This window comes from Stegostoma tigrinum, unplaced genomic scaffold, assembly GCF_030684315.1.
Source record: "Stegostoma tigrinum isolate sSteTig4 unplaced genomic scaffold, sSteTig4.hap1 scaffold_213, whole genome shotgun sequence".
In the NCBI taxonomy this organism is placed as follows: Eukaryota; Metazoa; Chordata; class Chondrichthyes; order Orectolobiformes; family Stegostomatidae; genus Stegostoma; species Stegostoma tigrinum.
In genome coordinates, this window is record NW_026728150.1 from 223,296 (window position 1) to 248,292 (window position 24,997).

Here is a 24,997-nt window from a genome sequence, read left to right on the forward strand (position 1 = left end):
CCAGTCCCTGGCTGCGGGACAGGACTGCGGGGGACAAGTCGCTGTGACCGGGTCATGGCTGCAAGGGCCAGTCCCTGTGAGCGGGTCAGAGCTGCGGGGGCAAGTCACGATGAGCGGGTCAGGGCTGCGGGGGCAAGTCACGATGAGCGCTCAGGGCTACGGGCTCCAGTCCCTGTGAGTGGGACACGGCTGCGGGGGCCAGTACGCTGTGTGCGGGACAGGGCTGCAGGGCCCAGGCCCTGTGAGCGGGACACGTCTGCGGGGGGCAGTACGCGGTGAGCGGGACAGGACTGCGGGGTGCAAGTCGCTGTGAGCGGGTCATGGCTGCGGGGGCAGGTCCCTGTCAGCGGGTCAGGGCTGCTGGGGGCAGTACGCTGTGAGCGGGACATGGCTGCGGGGCCAGTCCCTGTGAGCTCCAGCTCCAGTTCCCTAACGCGGTTTTCAAGGAGCTGGAGTTGGGTGCACTTCCCGCAGATGTAGTCAGCAGGGACACTAGTGGTGACCCTTACCTCCCACATTCTGCAGGAGGAGCATTCAACTGCCCTGACCTCCGTTCCCATTATTCTAAATTCCCAAAGAGACTGTTTAAAATATAGAATAAAAAATAAACTAGTTACCTTCTGTCGCACAGAAACTTTTTTTTTTGCTTCGAGGAGGAGGATGGGTGGGAGACACTACCCGAGTAGTGTTTCGGGTAATGCAACCAACACAAATATATTCATATAAATATTATATATATATAATATTTTATATATTACATATATATATATATAAATATTATATACACAAATATAAATTAGTACATATATTTTCTCATTAGGTTTACCCATGCAACGAATTAAGTGACTATGTAGAGTGTTTAAAGGAGTTTAAATTGCTTACTCCCTGTGCACAATGTCCACGAGCATTCATCAAATGCCACTTTAAACAGAAACACATGAGTTAACCACAATAATAGTGAAAACAATGCAAGGTCCAATGGCTGGAATATTGAACTCTCATGTTAATGAAATAATAACTTACAACTAGCAGCAGCTAACCACTATTTCACAATACACAGTTCGAATGAGAAACACTCCACTTTCCATAGTGGAGAACAAATTTAAAACAACCATTGATCCAACTTTGTCCACGAAGACATTCTACGAATTCGGGAAATGTTTTCTGTGTGGTGTATTCCTGATGAAGTTGATGCTAATAATGAAGCATCATTTCACTGAACTCTTGAACTTCCTGGTACGGTTACAGCCAGGAAACGTACAGATTTATCACCAATGCAGCACAGCAGGACAAGAAATGAGAACCGTTACGATTCCAGCTGCTTCAGCAAGTGGAATAGTCAAACCCCAGAATAAAACCTGCCTCGCTCGATCTTTTTCCCCTTTGTCAAACCTTGTGGTCTTTCACTGAAACATAAGCACATCAGACTACAGATTAGATTTTACCAATAAAACAGAAGTTTATTACATTGAAGAAATAAAATAAACCAAAATATCAAATATAGCAGTTTCAAAAATTTCAGAACACATTGCAAAAGAAAGTTACCCATGAGAACTTTCCCCTTGACTACTCACAAACTTAAGCTTAGCCTTCCTCAGTTTTTTCACAGTCTGCAGAATTCAAACAAAATACTCGGGGTCTGAAAGATTCACAAATAATAACCCTTACTCTGAGACAACTTATTCCTTTAACTGTTCTAAACAATCGCCTTTTCTGGAGAGACTGTGCTTAATTCTGAAGTCAATGCTTAACAAACAGAGCTTGCAGTACAGAAACAGGCTCATGATGTTATCTATGTTTCACACAAGACTCTTTCTACCCCTTTTTAACCCTACCATCCCCTTTACCTCATGTGCTCCTCTGGCTTCCTCTTAAAAGTATCTGTGCTATCATTTCAGCCACTCTTCCTGGTTCAAATTTTAACCACTTTCTGGGCAAAGTTGCTTCTCCTGAGTTTCCTGTTAGATTTATTAGTGGTTATGTAGCATCTATATGAATAAAACATTCTTCTATCTGGTCTCAAGAATGAAGCTCCAATAATAGAATTACGAGGTGTGAAGATTTGATAGAGTATAAAACTTGTGCTCTTTCCCCAACATTTTCCACTGAGGAATGAACAAGGAGAGTTCAAGAGCATCCCTGTCACATCCATTGATCAGGAGACTAAAATATCCATTAAACATTCAGTCGGCATTCCACAGCAGTAACACTGATCATATTGTAGTATTCCTCAGAGAGTTTCATGACTGATTCACTGAGAAGCAATCTTGGCTGAGGTTTCTCAGTGGATATTATGCAGAATAAAGCAACATGTTGCCTTCGGCTGTATTGGAAAGCTGCTGGTAATGGAACTGTTGAAAGCATTCACACCTTTTCTGGATCCATCTTTTATTCCTGTACTTATCTCATTGCTACACTTTTTGTGCTTTACAAAAGCATTTCCTTTGTCATTTAAAACAATGCAGTCTCTGTCTCTGTAACTTCTATCTCTGTCTAATTTTACATTGTTGCATTTTTCTTGATTCATTCACAAGATGAGGGCGTCACCGGTCAGGCAGCATTTATTGCCCATCCCTTATTGCCCGGAGGGCAGTTAAGAGTCAACCACATTGCTGTGGGTCTGGAGTCACATGTAGGGCAGACCAGGTAAGGAATGCAGTTTTCTTTCCTAAAGGACATCAGTGAACCTAGACAGGTTTTTCCAACAATCGACAATGGATTCACGGCCATCATTAGATTGTTAATTCCAAATATTTATTGAATTCAAATTCTACCATCTGCCGTGGTGGGTTTCGAACCCAGGTCCCCAAAACATTACTTGGGTTTCTGGATTAACAGTCCAGCGATAATATCACTAGACCATCACCCCTCCTCCAACTTTTAGCTGCCTAGGCCCGAATCTCTGGAATTCCCTTCCCATGCCCCTCCATTTTCACTCTTTCCTCCTGAAAGCTGCCTTTTTGGCAATACTTTATGTCACTTGTCCTAATAACTACCGATTTGTAATTAAATACACTCAGTGTGGATTTGTTCACGGGTGATCACGTCTGGGTAGTACAACAGCAAAATACTGCAAATGCTGGCAATCTAAAGTAAGACCAAAACACGCTGGAAATATTCAGCACAATGGACCTATCTTTGGACTTCTGATGGCAGGTTAATGAAACATTAATTCTGTTTCTCTGTCCACAGACGCTGCCAGACCTTCTGAGCAGTTCTGGGATTTTCTGATTTCATTTGTGTCTGATGAACTTGATTCTATATTTGAATTTCATGATTCATAGAATCCCTACAGGGTGCAAGCAGGCGATTCATCCCATCAAGTCAACACCAACCCTCCAAACAGCGTCCCAGCCAACACATCCCCTATCCTATCCCTGTAACCCTTCATCTCCAATGGCTAATCCACCTAATCTACACGTCCCTGCACACTATGGGTAATTTCGCATAGGCAATTTAGCATGGCCAATCCACCTACCCTCCACATCTTTGGACTGTGGAAGGAAACCAGAGCACCTGGAGGAAGCCCACACAGACATGGTGAGAGTGTGCAAACTCCGCACAGACAGTCTCCTGAGGCTGGAATCAAACCCTGATCCCTGGTGCTGTGAGTCAGCAGTTCTAACCACAGAGTCACTATGCCGCACCAATTTGAATTGGTGTTAAAGAGGGTCAAGGAGAGTAGAGCATTTGATGCAGCTTACGGAGGTTTCAAGGTGGCTTTGGACTAGTTCACACATGATGAATTGGTCAAAACAGAAGGTGGTGATGGAATCTGAGGGAAAGTAGCAAATGGAACAAAATAAACTCAGTGACTGCAGACAAAGGGTAATGCTCACTGTAGTTGTAGTTGAAAGGTCATTTCTATTGGGATTCCACAGGGTTCAGTATTGGGTCCTTTCCCTTTCATGGTAGATAGCAAAGAAGCAAACTTAAGTGCAGGGGGCACCATTAAAAATTTGCAGATGATAGACTAAAAATGAGTGCATGGTTGATAAAGAGGAAGAAAGCTGCAGACTTGGAATATAGTAACAATGGGCTGATCGGTTAACAGAAAGGGACAAATAGAATTTAATCTGCCGGAATGTGCAGTAAGGCATTTGGGGAGGGCAAACTAGTCAATAGGATACACAATAAATGATACAATACTGATCAGCTTAGAGGCACAGCGTATGTTTCCAGATACTGGGGGGGAGCAATGAGCAGCACATGGTTTGCAACTCTATCAGCTACAAGTTCCCCTCCAAGTCATACTCTCAACTCAACTGGGGTCAGAACCAAGTATAATCTATCCTAGAAATGGAGACTGTTCAGAGGGGCTAAGGAAATAAGCTATTTTTGTGAAAGGGTGTAGTTAGTGAAACTTCCAGAGCTGGAATGTCTGGGGAGAACCGTGTGGATTAGTAAAACACTGAGGAAGTCTAAACTCTCAGTTGTGTGAATGGTGAAGGAGGAAGACCCCACAATTTGAGGGACAGAAACTGAGCAGAAGCAGTTAAATCTAACATGCAGATTTGATAGAGAAAGAAAACCGCTCCAGATTGTTAAGTAACTGTAAAGTGACTGTTTTAGGGAGTACATGGGATGCTGTTTTGTTGTGTTTTGCAACCTTTCAAACTGTGTTATATAGTTAGTTTGGTTTGCTTTATTGTATTTTACTTTCTTGAGTGCAATGAACTGTTTTATTGTTAAAACCAAATGTGCAGCTTTGTGTGCTTATGTTTCAGTGAAAGGCTGCCACACTAAATTGAAGAAAAATTGATAATCAAGTCAGATTTCATTCTCGGATGTGGCCTGGCTTGTAACAACAGCAGCTGGAATCATAGCACCAGCAAAAGAAGAATAAATGAAAAAACTTTGTTGGGAGCAGACTGTATAGTTTTCGACATTGTAGAAGAGAAAGAGGACTAACAGAGGTGCTTCTGATCCGGAAGGGAAACAACCAATGATTCTGTTGTGCACATTATTTGCCCAAAGACAAGCATTGAATACAAGTTAATTGTGCCCTTGGACACAGCACTGTTTTAGTAGGATATGAAATTTCACTTTAGAATCCATTTTCACTCGCAAATATTGATGGGGAGCACTATTTAATAAAGTGAATTTCTTCAACATCTTCAGAGCTGCATGTTTATCATTCGTATACATGGGAAATCTCAAATTCATTTTGCAGTTACATGAAAATAATGTACAAGGAAAGGAATTTAAACTCAGTATTTTGCACTTCAATTGAGCACAGGCCTTACTCATAAAAATCTCATCTCCTGAATCCCTCTCCAGAATTGATTAACAATGGATACTATATTCATTACAGACAGTATAGGAGATTTTCCGTGTTGTAGCCCATTCCGAAATCTAGGCAAAGCTTCTTGGCGCCTCGCTGCAGGAGTTAAAGATCTGGGGAAATTGCTACATCTTACATCCCTGCCTAGGGGATGCTTCAACATCATTTCCTAAGATAACCACATGTCCATATACATGTTTTCATATTGGGGAGGTCTAAACAGGACACAAACACCTCCAAGGGTATGCCAGCTGACGCCTACATTGAAAGCGTAATACTGAGAATGCTGGAAATCTGAAATAACAGCAAGCGCTGGAGAAACTCAACAGGCCTGGCAGAATTTATGGAGAGAAAAAGGCCGAATTTTACTGTCAGCTATACATCAGTGACTAATACTATTTATTTCAGAGGAAAGGTGACCGGACCTGAAGCCTTAACTTTGATTTCTCTTCACAAATGCTGCCCAGACCGGCTGAGCTTTTTCAGCAACTTCTGTTTTTTGTCTCTTATTTACAGCATCCACAGTTCTTTTGGTTTTTAACACTATTTATTTCTTGAGTTGTAAGGTTTTTGGATTTAAGTTCTTGCCCACTGAGGTGAAAGCTATATCTAGCCCATGTAGTATGGTAGTAAAGGGATGGTGCACTGACTGTGGGGCTGCCTTATGGATGTGTGGTTAAACATTAAACATTCAGTAGGCATTCCACAGCAGTAACACTGATCATATTGTAGTATTCCTCAGAGAGTTTCATGACTGATTCACTGAGAAGCAATCTTGGCTGAGGTTTCAGAATAAAGCAACATGTTGCCTTCGGCTGTATTGGAAAGCTGCTGGTAATGGAACTGTTGAAAGCATTCACACCTTTTCTGGATCCATCTTTTATTCCTGTACTTATCTCATTGCTACACTTTTTGCGCTTTACAAAAGCATTTCCTTTGTCATTTAAAACAATGCAGTCTCTGTCTCTGTAACTTCTATCTCTTGTTTAGAACAGTTAAAGTATTTTGTTAGAATTCTGCAGACTATGAAAATACTGAGAAAGGCTAAGCTTTAAGTTTGTGAGTAGTCAAGGGGAAAGTTCTCATGGGTAACTTTCTTTTGCAATGTGTTCTGAAATTTTTGAAACTGCTATATTTGATATTTTGGTTTATTTTATTTCTTCAATGTAATAAACTTCTGTTTTATTGGTAAAATCTAATCTGTAGTCTGATGTGCTTATGTTTCAGTGAAAGACCACAAGGTTTGACAAAGGGGAAAAAGATCTAGCGAGGCAGGTTTTATTCTGGGGTTTGACTATTCCACTTGCTGAAGCAGCTGGAATCGTAACAATTCTCATTTCTTGTCCTGCTGTGCTGCATTGGTGATAAATCTGTACCTTTGTTTGCTCTCCCAGGTGGAAGTAAAAAAAATCACATGGTATTCTTTAGAGGAAAAACAGGTGAGATCTCACTGGAATCAACATTGCTAAAAGTGATTATCAGGTCATTATCACATTACAGTTTGTGGGAGCTCATGCAAGTAAATTTACTGTTTGTAGGAACTTATGTAAATACATTCTCTATGTTACAGCAGTGACTACACTTTGTCTGTTTCAAAGCACTTTGGTTTGTCCTTATTGGGGAATATCAATCAAGTCTGAATCCTATTTATGTGTGTTTGGAACTAGGTCAGTGAGTTATAAATGTTCAGTTTAATTTTATGCTTAAAGCAATAATTAATTAACTACCGGATTATCCATTCCCCTTTCCCAATTTAACATAGAAACAGAGAAAATTGGACTGGGAGTAGGCCATTCAGTTCTTGAGCCTGCTCCACCATAAAATATGAGCATGCCTGCTCATTGCTGTTCCTGCTTTCTCCCCATATTCTTTGATCTCTTTAGCTCGAAGAACAATATCTAACTCTGTCTTAAAAATATTCAATGATAGAAAATTCCACTGGCTCACCATTCTCTTGGCGAAGACATTTCTCCTCATCTTCGTTCTACTGTGCATCCTTAGTCTGTGACCTTTGGTTCTGCAATCTCCAGTCATGAGGAACACCCTTCTTCACTTACCCTCTCTGATACTCTCCAGCTGTGTGACTTGAATCCACAACCTTTTGACTCAATGGTGATATTTCTACTAAGCCAATACAGTAACAATGGAATCTGTCATGTACCTTCACATCACAGCTATTTCTTTTCTCCATGACTTCATCTTGATTGGCAGCTTGTAAACAGTCAGCACCATACAATACTAGCATAGTAAGTGGCTCCTTACACTCAGAATAGAGAATCTCGAATGAGGATGCAAGTAGATGCCTTAAAGTGGATGCTCCAACTGGAATCTACAAGATACAGTGCAGTAACGCAACAACATTTCTTCAAAGGTTTCTCCAGAACCCACAACATCGACCAACCAGCAGGGCAAGGACAGCAGGCACATGGGGGCATCACTTCTCAGTTTCCCTCCAATCTTCGGATGTACACACAATCCTGACATGAAAATGTTGCCATTCCATCATCTTTACTGATTGAGAATTCTGCAGCTCCCTCCTTATCATCGCTTTGGGAATACTGTGGTTTTGGAAGGCAGCTCAGGAGCATCTGCTCATGAGCAATTAATGCTGGCCCCGTATCAGTGATGCCCACATTCAATAAATAAATAATATTTTAAAAAGAGGCATTCAGAATGAATCACCTCTCTTGCCACCCACTTTGCCATTTGTGTTTCTAGGCCAACCCAAGCAGCACAAGGAAAGCAAGATGCTCTGAGGCAGGAGGAATGAAGTATTTTAAAATGGGAAATATTTGCAGTGGTGCAGAGAAAAGACTGGGAAGTGGGGCAGATCAGAAATCTCTTTCCGCCAGTCAACCCAGGCATAATGGATTGAATGGACTCATTCTGTGCTGTACAATTTTAATGATTTTAACCATTGTGGAAAGTGGATGGCAAAGCACAAAGCCATCTATACAAAGTCTAAGTGCTTCAACAAGCAGCTAGGCTGCCACGTTACTTTCTGATTTATTGTGCAATTCCATTTCTTTGGTTTAATAGCTTTTTTAAAAAATAAATCTGTATGTACTTACAATGTGTTCTGCAAAACCCACAGCAATTGCTATTCGCCTTCCTTGAAGTTATAAGCAGTTTTACGACAAGGTACGAGAGGCAAGCAAAATCAATAAGGCCATACAAAGCAACCAATTCTGTTCAGGCCAGCATTCATTTCCTCAATCTGAATACACCTTTTACTTTCCCTCACCATGATACAGTACATTCCACATGCACCCACAAAAAAACTATTCATTTCCTGAGTTAGATGCTATAACACTTAAAAGACACTGAGAATCGTACATGAACAGGAAAGATTTGGAGAGTTATGGACCAGGAGCAGGCAGGTGGGACTAGTTTAGCTCGAAAATATGTTTGGCACGGGCTGGTTTGACTGAAGAGTCTGTTTCCATGCTGTATGATTCTATGACTCTGTTTCTCAAGCAGTTCTCAGAAATATTATAAAAAGATTGAATCTAAAATGAGAAGAACAAAAGGTACTCATATACTCCTTTTTCCTCTCTCCAAGTTTAATAAGTGACACCCAGAAAAAAAGAGTCACAATTTTGGCTATTTGATCTGAGCTTACAAGCTAAGAGATTCTGGACAGCAGCAGGAAGAGGGGTCAACCTATGTGCAGTTGGATGATGGATGTTAGAACGGAATATAGGAACATGTCATTTGAGAGCAACAGAAAGCCATTCAGCCCTTTAACTCTGCTCCACCATCCAGTGGCTGATCTGCTTGTGGACTCAAGCCCCTCTGTCCCTTTTCCCCAAGCCCTCGTCTCCCACATCTATCAAAAAACCATCTAACTCAACCTAGAATAAAGTCAATGGTACAGCCGCCAATACTTTTTGGGGAAGAGAATTCCACAGGCCCATACCCCTCTGAAGGAAATCCTCCTTGTCTCCATCATAGAAAGAAGACCTCCTGTTCTTAAATTGTACCCCTTTTTTTGAGATTCCCTCACGAGAGGAAACATTTTCCCTGTACACAATGTATCAAGTCCCCTCAGGATTTTATATATTGCCATAGGATCAATTCTCATTCTTCTAAGTTCCAACTGGTACAGATCCAACCTTTCCTCACAGGAGAACCCTATCTTCCCAGGAACAGGTCACAGAGTGGTGTCACAGAATGGCTGCCAACAAACCACAACCGATGTATGAGGGTGGCATAAGACAGACAGAATTGGCACACCATGACAGCAGGTCTCCTGGCAGGAGCGGCTACAAGCAGCAGCTTAATAAGAAGGTGCACTCACTATCTACTGGCAAGTTTCTGAAAATTTGCTCCGAGTGAGTGAATGAGAGCAGGCTGCACAGTGTGGTGTTTACACCATTTTCCTTTCACTCACTATACAGATCAATCATTGGATATGAACCCTTTGAAGAGCAGGTGTGCATGCTGGAATGGATAGAGATAGAGGAAGCTGATGTGCTGAAAATTTTGTCAAACATTAACATTGACAAGTCGCCAGGCCAGGACCAGATTTGTCCTCGGCTGCTTTGGGAAGCGAGAAATGCAATTGCTTCGCCACTTGCGAAGATCTTTGCATCCTCGCTCTCCACTGGAGTCGTACCTGAGGACTGGAGAGAGGCAAATGTCATTCCTCTCTTCAAGAAAGGAAATAGGGAAATCCCCGGCAATTATAGACCAGTAAGTCTCACGTCTGTCGTCTGCAAGGTGTTAGAAAGGATTCTGAGGGATAAGATTTATGACCATCTGGAAGAGCATGGCTTGATCAAATACAGTCAACACGGCTTTGTGAGGGGTAGGTCATGCCTTACAAACCTTATCGAGTTTTTTGAGGATGTGACTAGAAAAGTTGATGAGGGTCGAGCTGTGGATGTGGTGTATATGGATTTCAGTAAGGCATTTGATAAGGTTCCCCATGGTAGGCTCATTCAGAAGGTCAGGAGGAATGGGATACAGGGGAACTTAGCTGCTTGGATACAGAATTGGCTGGCCAACAGAAGACAGCGAGTGGTAGTAGAAGGAAAATATTCTGCCTGGAAGTCAGTGGTGAGTGGGGTTCCACAGGGCTCTGTCCTTGGGCCTCTACTGTTTGTAATTTTTATTAATGACTTGGATGAGGGGATTGAAGGATGGGTCAGCAAGTTTGCAGACAACACAAAGGTCGGAGGTGTCGTTGACAGTGTAGAGGGCTGTTGTAGGCTGCAGCGGGACATTGACAGGATGCAGAGATGGGCTGAGAGGTGGCAGATGGAGTTCAACCTGGATACATGCGAGGTGATGCATTTTGGAAGGTCGAATTTGAAAGCTGAGTACAGGATTAACGATAGGGTTCTTGGCAGTGTGGAGGAACAGAGGGATCTTGGTGTGCAGATACATAGATCCCTTAAAATGGCCACCCAAGTGGACAGGGTTGTGAAGAAAGCATATGGTGTTTTGGCTTTCATTAACAGGGGGATTGAGTTTAAGAGTCGTGAGATCTTGTTGCAGCTCTATAAAACTTTGGTTAGACCGCACTTGGAATACTGCGTCCAGTTCTGGGCGCCCTATTATAGGAAAGATGTGGACGCTTTGGAGAGGGTTCAGAGGAGGTTTACCAGGACGCTGCCTGGACTGGAGGGCTTATCTTATGAAGAGAGGTTGACTGAGCTCGGTCTCTTTTCATTGGAGAAAAGGAGGAGGAGAGGGGACCTAATTGAGGTATACAAGATAATGAGAGGCATAGATAGAGTTGATAGCCAGAGGCTATTTCCCAGGGCAGAAATGGCTAGCACGAGGGGTCATAGTTTTAAGCTGGTTGGTGGAAAGTATAGAGGGGATGTCAGAGGCAGGTTCTTTACGCAGAGAGTTGAGAGAGCATGGAATGCGTTGCCAGCAGCAGTTGTGGAAGCAAGGTCATTGGGGTCATTTAAGAGACTGCTGGACATGTATATGGTCACAGAAATTTGAGGGTGCATACATGAGGATCAATGGTCGGCACAACATTGTGGGCTGAAGGGCCTGTTCTGTGCTGTACTGTTCTATGTTCTATGTTCTATATTAGCTGCAGCTCAGTGGGTTTCACTCCAACCGTTAAGACAGAATGTCATTGTTCAAGTCAGGATCTATAGACCTGAGAAGAAAATCTAGGCTAACATACCCAGTGCTCCATTGTTGGAGGTGCTGACCTTTGGATGATACCATTCGAACCAACACTCTACCCATTGAAATTGTGGCTTCAGGTGTCTAGTTGTTAAATACTCGTATTCCCTCTCAGGTAATGTAATGCCTCTGTTGTCAAGCAGAGTTATCCTGGTGTTTTGGTCAATACTAAGCTCTGAACTGATATTACTGAAGGGGTTTTCTGGTCACTGTGATGTTGCCGTTTGTGAGATCTCACTGTGCACAAATGGACTGCCGTGTTTCCACATTACGACAGTGACTCCAATTCTCAACTATTCTCTTGGCCAGAAGTTGTTTGGGATATCCTAAAGCTGTGAAATGCACAATGTTAAGAAAGAAAGCCTTCTCTTTCTTCCCTTTCATGGCCTCAGGACATTCCAAAGCACTTTACAGCCAATGAAGTATTTTGGCAGTCATCAGTTGGTAATACAGAACTTGAAAAAATACATTTTGTTTATCCTTTTCATCTTGCACTTATTGGGGCAATTTGCAAGAAGTGAAGGGAAAAGCTGTACACAAAGAGAGTGCTGATTCATTTGGAAGTGGAACCACATCAATATTTAGGAACAGGTACAGCAAATGGTTGAAGTAAAGATGAATAAAGCAATTACAGTGGACTCTGAGGTGTTTCCACAGGGAAAACACCAGGACTCACTTCTTATTTACTATAATAGTTGATCCTTTTACATTCTATTTGATGTGAATTGTCCTGTTAAGTGCAAGTTGAAAAACTGTAGCAATATATGCCTTTTCTCAGCAGTATTCATATTTTGGAAGTGTAGTCACTATTGCAATGTCAGGAAATGCAGCAGTCAATTTAGGCACAGCAAGCTGCTACAGTTAACAAAGCAATAGTGAGAAAAATTTATTCCCTCCACCAGTGATGGGAAGTAGCAGCTGTGCACATCATCTACAAAATCCCCTGCATAAATTCACCAAGGCTCTTTAGAAACCAACACTTTCATAAATACTACCATCTAGAAGGATAAGGGCAGCAAATTTGTGGGAATACCACCACCTGCAAGTTGCCCTCCAAGCCATGGTTCAAGAAGGCAGCTCACCAACACCTTGTCAAGGGCAGCTATGAGTGGGCAATAAATACTGGCCAGCCAGCAGCAGCTCCATTCTAAGAATGAATACAAAAAAAACCCAGGTGATTTATTCAGTGCCAGTTCTTCCTTTCTTTAATGACTATTTAAAGTCTCGATTGATGGTATAACTAAAGCAGCACAAGCCCTTGTTTCCAACTGCTGCATCAAACACATAGAGTTCAAAACGTGCAACCAGAATTAATGACTGAACAGGCAGCCAAGTCAATATTTAGGAATAGGTTAAGCAAGTGGTCAAAGTAAGGATGAATAAAGCATTCACTGGAACAGAGTGGGCACATGGGATTAAGACTCATGTCCATGTAGAGGGTAAAATCTTTATACAAAAACGTTGGTTAGAGTGAGTGGCAACTGTTTGCCTTTATTCACGTCTTTAATGGATTCTAAGGCATGTCTCAGAAACTGATACTGCAATAACAAGTAGATAGTAGCAAGGGGAAGAGGTAGGTTTTCATCAGACTGATGCTCTATGTCATTAGCGAAACTTCTGGAAGAGCTTTACATTCTACTTCAATATTCAAAGGGGAGACCAAAACCTCTCCAAAGTAACACCACTGATTATATCAAATGATTATATCAAATATCACAAGGTACACACACACACAGTATCCATATTGTAATTTCCACGTCATTTTCATTGTGATTGTGTTGAAGGTCAAAAGGCATGGAATTGTCACAGCAAACCTCAAACTGCTGAAGTCTGGCAGAAATCCAAGAATCATCCCAACTGAAATAAAATGCACCTTTCAATCTGTAAAGACATGTTACAGCACAGGAGTTGACATAGGTGCAGTTGGAATTTTGAGTTTTATCATTAAGAGAATAAAAATGTCTCATCATTTTAATTTGTCATACCAACTTGCAGAGAAATCATGTACTACACATCTGGCACGATAGTAAAATAACAGTGGGACACATAGATGCTCTACAATAGCGATAACAAGGTGTACAGCTGGATGTACACAGCAGGCCAAGCAACATCAGAGGAGCAGGAAGGCTGATGTTTCAAGCCAAAACCCTTCTTCAGAAATCTTTGACATGATTTTGGAGTATCGTGGAAATTTGCAGCAATGGAAGGAGAGCATTTGGCCCAGCGCATCTTTGCCAGCCAAATTAAAACTATCAAGTTGAATCCTGTTTTCCAGCTCTTGGCCCTCTACAGTAATGTTAGTTCAAATACAGATCCAAGTTATTTTTAAACTCTAGCAGCTTTTATGTCTTCAGTTGCAAAACTTTATGGACCCTCTCGACACTCTAAATATTTTGTCTCATCCTCTCCTAAAAACACTGCTTCGTGTTTTTGGCTGCCAACTAAGTGACCACAGTCTCAGCCAAGAAACCAATCAGTCAGTACCTTGTATTATCATGGGAGGTGGAGACAGAACACTGGGCTTAGCCAGGATCTGTACTTCCATTAGCATTGCACACACCACACAGAGTTCCCAATTTAATAAAGAAAAGTTCTAATTATGTGGATTATGCTGGCAAAGTCACCATTTTATTGCCCATTTTTATGAACTATTTGCTATACTACTTCAGAAGGCAAGTAAGGGTCAACTGCCTCAGGGCTGAATGACACAAGACTCTGGGTTCCCCACCTCTTTGACAAAAGCACAGAGGTGGGGAAGTCTGCCAAGCTCTGCAACCATCTGATGGGTTGATTGCTCCGCTTATACATGAAGATGTCCTGCCTCAGAGAGATTCAGGCCAGTAAGAGATTGGCAGCATTCCAGCATTGTACCAGCAGCACCACCAGAAGACGTGATCATTACTGGTATTGCACTTGGGACTTAGACAATTGTTCCAGATTCAGCTCACCAAGTGAGAAGAATTGGTAGGCCCTAGTGAGGATATGTTGGGGAGTTGGGGTGTTGTCAGAATTTTGAAGACTGGTGATAAGCAAGGCATTACATATGATCCTCTAATGGGAGCATGGGCTAATTTAGAAGAGACAGTCACCATCTGCCACCCCACCCTCAAACCCAGCCCCAACACAGCTACCTGCTGGGTATTTGGCGTTAGGCCTCTCCAGCCATTTAAATCCCAATGATACCGCACCCTCCCACCTCGACTTATTGTCTAATAACAACAGCATGTATGCATCTTGCATTGGTAAAAGTAAAATGTCTCACAATATTTCATAGGAGGAATGATCTAATCAAACGCGACACTGGCGATATCAACACAGGTAACCGCTCTGGTATTTTATAACCAATAATGTAAAGGAGAACATGGTCGGTGGGGGGGGGGGGGGGGTGGTAAAGGAGTGGTGAGGTTTATGGAAGAAATTCCAGAGCTTAAGGCATTGTCAGCTGAAGGCATGGTCACCAATTATGGAGCACCAATAGACACGAAGACAGACTTTGTGAAGCATGGAGATTTTCATTATCTGTCCCAAGGAAAATATCATCATCACAGATATGATCATTATTGGTAAACATTGATACAGTGTTGCATTCAGTCAGTGAACTTAGAGAACCAATAGAGAGAAATCCAACAAATGCACAGGCCACGCATTCAAAATCTAAACTCAACAGGGATCATGAGGTCAAAGGGAGAGTCAACCCACAAAGGTTCTCAACACCAGAGAATAAGCCAGAAAATTACAAATCAAAGTACTGTGTGTGACATGATAAATCAGTAAGAAACTATTTTTAAAAGGGACATGGTGTCTTCTCCTGAAAGACTTCCACTGCATCCAACAATTGGAGTCTTGTAGAACACAACTACAGCAGCTCTTCATAACTGGATAGCAGAGCAGCGCATCTCCAGACTATGACAGAATCTCATCCTGGCAAATAATGCTTTTAGTTTATTCCATCATCCTTAATCACAATATGTTTTACTCATGTAGGAGCAAGTCACATCAAAATAAATTAACATTTTCCCACGATTTACTCGCAGTGTACCCTTCAAATCCCATTATTCTTTTATTTTTAACAAAATATCTGGAGTGAAGCTTTAGGCAAATATAGAACTGAATAAGATTCCCCCTCCCACATTGTGGCGTACATTATCAAGTTTCCAGTTAAGCGATACATAAATGTTTCAGAAATCCTCACTGTGCCTTGTTCGGAAAGGGTTGCCTTTTCCTCCTCCATGCAGCCAGGATAGCTGGGAGAGACATCACTCCTGCGTCTCAGACAATCTTTCCGAAAATACTGTTATTACTACATCATAGATCAGCCAGCTCGAGGTCTCCCCCGTTTAATCCTGGTTAATTTTAGAATTGAAATCTATCAATTAAAGCGTCTCCCAGCAAAACTGCTTCTCATTACCAGATCTGCAGCATCTATTGCTTTGTCATCAACAGGCACTTGTCAGCCCATCAATCAAGGGGTTAAATTTAAAATAGCCCCGGTTGTTTGGGGCGTGCGAGCCAGTGAGCATCCGGCAGTAAGGGAACAGCGTCAGAGGGCTGCAAGCTAACGGGGTCCGAATCATGTTGCCAAACCACTGCCCGGGTGTGGAGTCACTGCATTTGTCACATCCAAGTCCCCCCTCACGTCTCTAGGCTCTCTTTGCAACACAGCAGCAACAACCTGCACAGAGTGGGTCAAACAAGATCTCCAGTTTGCACTTCCTCAGAAGCGAGACTCTGAGCTATTACCTTCTTGACAGCTTTCCACTAGAATTAGCTGTTTAACCATCTTAGTCACTGGCCTGATATTCTCTGGTCGGGCACTTTTTTTGCCGAAACAGAACAGTGCAAACCTCCAGAACCACCTTTCCCCTTATACGAACTGATTCTGTGCGTTGTATCTCAACCGTGGATTCGCTACAAACCATCTGTAATCTCTTGCCCGGTTGATAGGGAATCTAGGATTCCCAGTATTGACCTTATCTATCCTCAACGTCCAATCTGCGCTGTTAGGAGCAGAAAGCGCCGGCTTGTGAAGCTAAGGGATGCAGGGGAGCTGTCTGAGGGAGAGAGAACGCACTATTCAGGCTAATGCTACATTCCCACCGATTGCACTGTATCAAGAGTCACTAACAGCATCGGTCAAGATAGGAGAGCCCATATTGAACAACAGACCAAACTCCCTCCCCTCCTACTCCACAATAACAGGACATTTGCAAAACACACACACACACACAAAAAAACGCAGGCACATTCACATCAGCCAATGGAACGGTGTGTAAAGGGTACTCACTCGCTTTGCCTTGTTTCGGCCTTTGCAACAGCTTCTGCATTGCAGCTACATCTTCGGTTTTGACAGCTTGCAGTAATTCCTGATCTTTCTCCATGGCTTGTTGATGTGTGTGTGTGTGTGTGTGTGTGTGTGTTTATGTGCGTGTTTTTATATCCGATGCATCTTAGGTTTAGGAGCTGAAGCGAGAGAGACACACACACACACACACACACACACACACACACACACACAGAGGGAGGAAGACTATGCCTGGCAGAGTGTGTGCATAGAGGCAGGGACAGGAGGAGAGCTACCGATGGGTGAAAGGCATAGACAGCCTCGTCTCTTGTATCACAAACCAAAACAGCTCTCTCTCCTAAAATAATAAAATGTGAGGCTGGATGAGCACAGCAGGCCAAGCAGTATCTCAGGAGCACAAAAGCTGACGTTTCGGGCCTAGACCCTTCATCAGAGAGGGGGACGGGGAGAGGGAACTGGAATAAATAGGGAGAGAGGGGGAGGCGGACCGAAGGTGGAGAGGAGAGAAAAGGTCAGTCCAGGGAAGACGGACAGGTCAAGGAGGTGGGATGAGGTTAGTAGGTAGCTGGGGGTGCGGCTTGGGGTGGGAGGAAGGGATGGCTGAGAGGAAGAACAGGTTAGGGAGGCAGAGACAGGTTGGACTGGTTTTGGGATGCAGTGGGTGGAGGGGAAGAGCTGGGCTGGTTGTGTGGTGCAGTGGGGGGAGGGGACGAACTGGGCTGGTTTAGGGATGCGGTGGGGGAAGGGGAGATTTAGCATCCCTAAACCAGCCCAGTTCGTCCCCTCTCCCCACTGCACCTCACAACCAGCCCAGCCCAGCTCTTCGCCCCCACCCACTGCATCCCAAAACCAGTCCAACCTGTCTCTGCCTCCCTAACCGGTTCTTCCTCTCACCCATCCCTTCCTCCCCCCGACAAGCCGCACCTCCATCGACCTACTAACCTCATCCCACCTCCTTGACCTGTCCGTCTTCCCTGGACTGACCTATCCCCTCCCTACCTCCCCACCTATCTTCTTTACTCTCCATCTTCGGTCCGCCTCCCCCTCCCTACCTCCCCACCTATCTTCTTTACTCTCCATCTTCGGTCCGCCTCCCCCTCTCTCCCTGTTTATTCCAGTTCCCTCTCCCCATCCCCCTCTCTGATGAAGGGTCTAGGCCCGAAACGTCAGCTTTTGTGCTCCTGAGATGCTGCTTGGCCTGCTGTGTTCATCCAGCCTCACATTTTATTATCTTGGAATTCTCCAGCATCTGCAGTTCCCATTATCTCAGCTCTCTCTCCCCTTCCCCACCCCGGATTATTGCAAATAAAAAGGACAACACAAAATTCTCCTTGCTGTCCTCCCCCGAGAGCCTGGTGGCTGCACTAAGTACACAGCGGCGATGCCATGGTTCTTCCGTCCGTCCTGACTCCCATCGCGTTTCGCAGCCGCTGCCTCACGCTTTCTCTCTCTCTCCACAAGAGCTGAGATCTGCTTTCAATGCTCCTACCCTGCCGCATGGCGGAGGAAGATTGTACAGGAGCCAAATCATCACATCCCTCTCATACCAAATAGGACAGAACCTGGGCCAAGGCAGGTTTATTTCTGGAAGCGCTCTTAAAGGAAACCCCTACCAAAAAGTGCGTGTTGGGGGTGGGGTGGGAAAGGGGTGGAACTAATCCTTTTAAAATCTCTGGTTTGTAACCATTTTCTGAAAATAACACCGCTTTGCTTTCTAACATCCCGCTAATCCTTCCCACCATTGCAACATCTGTATTTATTGGTCGATAGACAAGAATTGAACAGGTGAAACTGCACATTTAAACATTATGCTCGTCACAATATTAACTGATGGAAATGGATGCTGTAACTTCAACTTGGCCGGGACTGTTCCAAACTCTCTATCATCCTGGATTAAGAACTGCAAGGTGATGCAGCGTTGGTACCTGGTCCCTTTTCACTGGGGGTTGCCAACCTGCTGTCTCAGGAGTCAGCATAACATTTGGCGATTGCAATTTTACGCTGCAAATAGCGCCAATTTGAAAATAATACCGGCGTCTCCGGAAGTGAATTAAACTTGGACAAGAAGCAAATGCGGCTTCCATCAATCATTCCACCCGCCACCACAGCCCTCTCCCACTTCTTACGCCCCTTCAATTATACTTAACACACAAATACAGCTCAATTCCGATTAGCACGTCTCGTTATTTTTTCACTCCCTTCCCCGCCATGTTAACCAGTTATCATTGAGCACCCTGGCTGGTTCCTTATCTGGTCAATCCATAATTGTACATCCCATCTATGGTCTGGGATCAAGCTAGTTATTTGGGAATTATCTCCACACCTGTCTGAAAGGCAGTGTCTTGTTCTCCCTGGGTTATTTTTAATCTGGAAGCAATGCTAATGATGCTGTCTGACTTGGGGCCATGCTTGTCATCAAGATTTGTATGTGCACTCTGCGCAGGGTGGCAATTAACTCGGAAATGTTTTCACCTAGCGGCTGAATGGCTCTAAGTGTCTGCACCCCTCTCATGTGCGTAAATTATCACCGACATGTAAATCTCTGATGGTTCTAATTTGGGATACCACATTATCAATGAGTTATTTTCCGTGTCTTAAGATCCAATAACGTCAGTATCCACTTGCCCACATCATTTGGATGCTTGAGATAGTCGCAGGTAACAGAGAAGGTTGAAAAGGACAAAGATGCTGTTGTGCTGTGCATGGGCTATCCAAAAGCATTTTGTACAATTTTTGAAGAAAATCTCAGAATGAAAGGGATCCAAAATTGTCTGAGGGATAAGAAAGAGAGTGTAATATAACAAAGTGTGTAGGTGGATGAACACAGCAGGCCAAGCAGCATCTCAGGAGCACCAAAGCTGACGTCAGCTGCTGTGTTCCTGAGATGCTGCTCAGCCTGCTGTGTTCATCCAGCTACACACTTTGTTATCCTGGATTCTCCAGCATCTGCAGTTCCCATTATCTCTGATCACAAGAAAGAGAGTGTGATGGGTGTTTTTCTGATTGAGAGGATGTTTGTTGTGGAGTTCCCCTGAGGCTGGTATTGAGACCCTTGCTTTCCTGATACGGACATAAATGATCTAGGCTTGGGTGTGCAGGGGACAACATTGTACTGTGCAGATGACACAAAACTCCAATGTACTGCGACCTGTTATGAGACATAGAGTCATAGAAATGTACAGCACAGTCGTTGGTCCATTTCATGGGCGCCATTAGACTTTCATTCCTGGGTGTTGTTTTTAAATTGAAATTGGATTCAAACATGCGTCATGGTGAAAGTTGATTCTGATTACCTGAATCTCCGGATTACTAGTCCAGTGATGTTGTCACAACGCCTCCATTTATGAGAATGATTCTCAGGGATGAGAAACTCAGTTATGAGGATTTTTTCAAGGTACTGGGACTGCTTTCCTTGGAAACTTGATAGAAACTTTCCAAAACCATGAGTGCTCAGGAGAAAGCAGATGGGAATAAAATGCTTCAGAGATAGTAGGAACTGCAGATGCTGGGGAATCTGAGATAACAAGGTGCTGAGCTGGATGAACGCAGCAGGCCCAGCTGCATCAGAGGAGCAGGAAGGCTGACATTTCAGGCCTAGACCCTACTTCATTTTTCTGAAGAAAGTTCAGAAAGCTCTTCATCCAGTTCTACACCTTGTTATCTAGGAATAAAATGTTCCCACTCCTAAAATGAATCTAGAACCAGAGGGCACAGTTTCAAAGATGCTAACAAAAGAAGCAAATGGCCAGTGAGAAAAAATACTTTATTCAACCAGTGAGTGATCTGGGCCTGGAATCCACTGCCCGGAAATGTGGTGGTGGCAGATTAAGCGAAGGCACGCAAGAGGGATGGTTACTTAAACAGAAAAAAAAATACATGCAGGGTTTTTGGAAAAAGGTAGAAGATTGGCCTTAAATTAGAGTGCTCAGAGAGCTTGGCAAGTATGATGGGCTGAATGTCTTCCTTCTGCGTTGTAGCAATTCTGCGTTTCTGCCAGGTTCACTCTTCTGTTGTGGGCAGTGATGGATGGCATTTTTGCAGGCAATCACGTAGGTGCTGGATTTTGTACATGAAGGGTAGAATTTAACACCCCTCTCTTTATGCGGGGTTTGAGCTGGAGAGTGTAAGTACGGACCTGACTGTCTTTCAAGTTTTACCCTGATGCAGTCTCGATTGGGAAGGCTGGTAAATGGTCTTTACTCCCCTGAGTGGGCAATTAATAACTTAGGCTGAACAGATATCACACAGAAAGTTTGAGAAGTAAAACTCTTAATTATAGAATCCCTACAGTGTACAATCAGACCCTTTGACCCAACATTGACCTTTGCAGCATTCCACCCACACCCATTCCACTATAACCCACCTAACCCACACATACCTGGACACTCTGGGAAACTTAGCATGGCCAAGCCATCTAACCTGCACATCTTTGGACTGTGGGAGGAAACTGGAGCACCCAGAGGAAACCCATGCAGACATATACAGAATGTGCAAACTCCACACAGACAGTCACCTGAGGTTGGAATTGAACCTGGGTCCCTGGAGCTGTGAGGCAGCAGTGCTAACCGTTGATCCGCCATGCCATATTAGTAGCGATGGCTAACAGATAGCACCTGACTACCTTTTCTTACAACCTCCTGATTCCCTGGCCAGAAAACCTCTCCCACGACCCCAATTTGTTCATGACTCACTAATAGCATTGGATTAATTGCAGTACCAGCATCAGCCACCCTTCCTGGTGGCACCACCTGCAATGGCGAGACACTAGTCTCTGTTTGGCCAGCATCTCTCAGTGAGTGGGGTTTTAGCCACAGACTGCCCCCGAATGGTGAGTGCTCGGTTGGCACTTCATTCACTGGAACTTTCCTGACACAGTAACCTGGGGTTTCTGTCAGTTCTCCAAGTGCTAGGTATAATCCCTGTCATCTGATTCACATTCTGATGGAAGTATGCGTAATGCTGCTTGGATGCTAATGGTATATGTTTTGACCTCAGTATTCCAGTTACAATCCTCTCTTAATCCAGTGCAGTGAGGATAGAGATATCACCAACTACTTACAGGTTAGATGCAAGTGGATTTCCGCTGACTCTTGTAAAAGTGTTTAGTGGTTTTCAGAGCTGTTTAAGCCAGCTGAAATCTCTCAGGAATGGGGAAGCATTCCCTGACTGTGAGGATACTGCACAAGTCAACAACAGGGCTACAGTAGTGGCTATCCCCTCAGACAAGCATGACTGAGAGAATGGACAGAAATCACACAGAGCAGGACAGGTGACTGGAATAAGGTGAATGATGAAGGAGACAACGATTCTCAGTGGGATACCTGAATCTCCAGAGTCTGAATGGAGCCATTTTTCCCGTCGTGAAGAACTGTGCGTGAGCTTTCACCTTAGTACAGACATCCTCACTGGAATTGATCACTTCTGAAACTGTAACTACAACCTCCAAGCAGGGTCACAAGGTCATGGCCAGAGGATGGGAAGATTCCAGGCTGGCCCAAAGATTACTTGCAAAATTTTCCAGCTTGTCATTTTTCCTGTTCCCGTAAGGACCTGTAATGGGAATCAAAATTACATGAAAATCAAGTACATTTCAGTTTTCCTTGTCAGAGAGCAGCAGGATACTGAACAGAAGACTTTGTAATAATTCTTCAATATTCTGCCCTGCCATCCTCATTTGAACAACTTGAAGTAATGAGGAGGTGACAAGAGCCTTTGTTTGATGACGTGGTCCATATGGGAGTGTGTATTACACACTCAGAGGGGCTGCATAAAGTACCACAGGAAATGTAATGGTGCAGACCACTGGAGTAGTTCAATGTTGTTTCTGCTGCCTGGAGCACTCTGGGGCAGTCCTGCAGTACAGAGAAGGGCCGGTGTCGTCATGATTCTTGATAGTCTCCAACCTTGGCATCATGAGGGTACGCTGTCGCTGCCAGTGATCGGGCACCAGCTGAGAAAGAGGAGGAGTTGGAAGCAGTGACGAGGTAACCATTGCAGCTTTTTTGTTGCCAGACTTTCTGTGATCCACTCGACCAACTGTAATACAGGTAAATGTAAGCTCAAATTCCACTAACAAGGCTGAACCTTCCCTCTCCTTGGCTGTTGACTACCACTGCACCACTTGTCTACAAACAACAGTAAATGCCATCACAATATCGATATTTCAAAACAATAATAATGTTGAACAATCTATGCCATAATGCATGCAAATATCAACTGCCCTCATTTATTTCCTTCATACCAGTATTACAGGTGCCTTTTTCTTGCTTAATGCTCCCACAGAGTGCGATCCCTGTGACTGTGGCACTGCAGGTGAAAGCTGATGATTTTTATTGTGTTTATCCTGAGTAACTCGAGCTCCAGAAGGGCCCACCCACGACTGTACCACAACAGCTTCTGCTTTTTCTGGAGCAGAGATACCAATCATGACTCAGTCTGTAACTGTTCCCATCAGGTTGGCCACAACTCAGTGCTGGAGTGGATGGGTTCCAAACACTGCGCCAGATTGAAGCCAGAGTCTTTCATGCTCCGTGACATTAATGGCAGGCTTTCTAACCTGCCAATGCACCAATCCTTATTCTGTCGGCCACCCCATCCCCATTGCAGTTCTCATCTGAATCCCCTGTAGCTGAAATGGAGTGTGACTTCATCCTCTGGTGAACTGGCACCAATTCCTTGAGACCTCACTGCAGGTCACTCATGCTCAGTGTACGAAATGAGGAATAACTGGTTGAGGGACAGAGTGGTTGAGGAAAGAAATTCCAGTGTTAGTACCTTGGCAGCTCACAGCAATGCCACCTGTGAGCTAACTACAACTGGAAATGTTCAGGAATGAGTTAGTGTAATACTGTAGATAGCTCTGAAAACTAGGAGACTGGAGGGGATTACAGAGATTAGGGGAGGGATTCAAGACCGTGGAGGGATTTGAAACCGAAACTAGAGTTTATTAATTAATATTAAAATTGAGGATTTGCTGAACTTGGAATTGATGCAGGTCAAGGGGCACAGGATGTGCTATGAACGGTTAACATAAACAGCAGAAGACCCTGATTTTATCGAGAATAGAAAGCGGGAGGTGCGCAGGGTGCATTGGAATAATTAAGTGCAAAGGGACCAATAGCAAGAAAGTCTGTTTCAGCAACAAATAAACTGGGATTGGAACAAAGTAAGATGTTACAACAGCATTCGTTTGATCGTTCTTTGTGAAAGGGGTGGGGAGCGGTTGTGAGGAAAGAAGGGGTGAGGGCAGGACATTTCCATAATTCTTCTTTCTTTCAATTAGAGTTTCTTTATTTAGTTTTACTGTCTTCTGTCCCTGTAGAGTGCACTGGGTTAATGGCAGGAAATGTACAAGGAGAAGTCCCCTCAGTGACAGCCAACTGTGTGAGAGCTATTAAAAGAGGAATTACTAAATAATGTTTACTAAATCTGGAGAACTATGATTTTGTTTACTAATGAGATTTATCAGCTCTGGTTTCTTTCAGTTGACAGCAAGAGGTTTGTTGATGAATCTCTAACATTCACAGCTTTGACTTTCAACCAACTTTCCACAAGGGGTGGGGGGGGTGGGGTTCGTGAATGGAAGGAGCTGCCAACAGATGTGGTCGAGGCAGATAAAATTGCTGTATTTAAAAGACATTTGGACAGGTACACAATTAGGAAAGGTTTAGACGGATACCAAACACAGGCAAATGGGACCGGTTAAGTTTGGGACACCTGATCAGTACAGATGATTGGGACTGAAGGTCCTCATTCTGTGCTGTATGACTCTATGAATCTATGATTGAAGAGCTAACTAGGTGTGTGCATGAGGGCAATGCATTTGATACAGTCTACTTGGGCATCAGCAAAGCTTTTGACAAGATCCCCCATTTGAAGACTGTTAGAACAGGAAACAGTCCATGGGATCCGAGGACACATGTGCACAGGAAATCATAACTCATGTAATTTGATTGAGTTTTTTAAAGTAGTAATCAAGAGCATTGACGAAGGCAGAAAGATGGACGCATACGGGCTTCAGTAAGGCGTTCAAGGTGGTTCCTCACGGTACTCCAAGAGGGAAGTTAAATCACACGGAGCACAGGGAGAGCTAGCCATAGAACATAGAACATTACAGCACAGTACAGGCCCTTCGGCCCTCGATCTTGTGCCGACCTGTCATGCCGATCTCAAGCCCATCTAACCTGCACTATTCCATGTACGCCCATATGCTTATCCAATGGCGACTTAAATATACCTAAAGTTGGCAAATCTACGAC

At 43.7% G+C, this 24,997-nt stretch overlaps 2 long non-coding RNA genes across 3 annotated transcripts in view; both read right to left on the reverse strand.

Moving 5' to 3' along the window:
• The window catches only part of LOC132207932 (uncharacterized), a 77,615-nt gene extending 60,218 nt beyond the window's left edge, over positions 1-17,397 (reverse strand). Inside the window, exon 1 of the long non-coding RNA XR_009444021.1 lies at positions 16,722-17,397. This is a non-coding gene — a long non-coding RNA (uncharacterized LOC132207932). The remainder of the gene's footprint in view (positions 1-16,721) is intronic.
• A 4,126-nt stretch (positions 17,398-21,523) lies between these two features.
• The window catches only part of LOC132207931 (uncharacterized), a 161,328-nt gene continuing 157,854 nt past the window's right edge, over positions 21,524-24,997 (reverse strand). The window contains exon 6 of one of the 2 annotated variants that reach the window (XR_009444019.1): positions 21,524-22,289. This is a non-coding gene — a long non-coding RNA (uncharacterized LOC132207931). Of the gene's footprint in view, positions 22,776-24,997 lie in introns of both variants that reach the window. The other variant, XR_009444020.1, reaches the window with a different exon arrangement.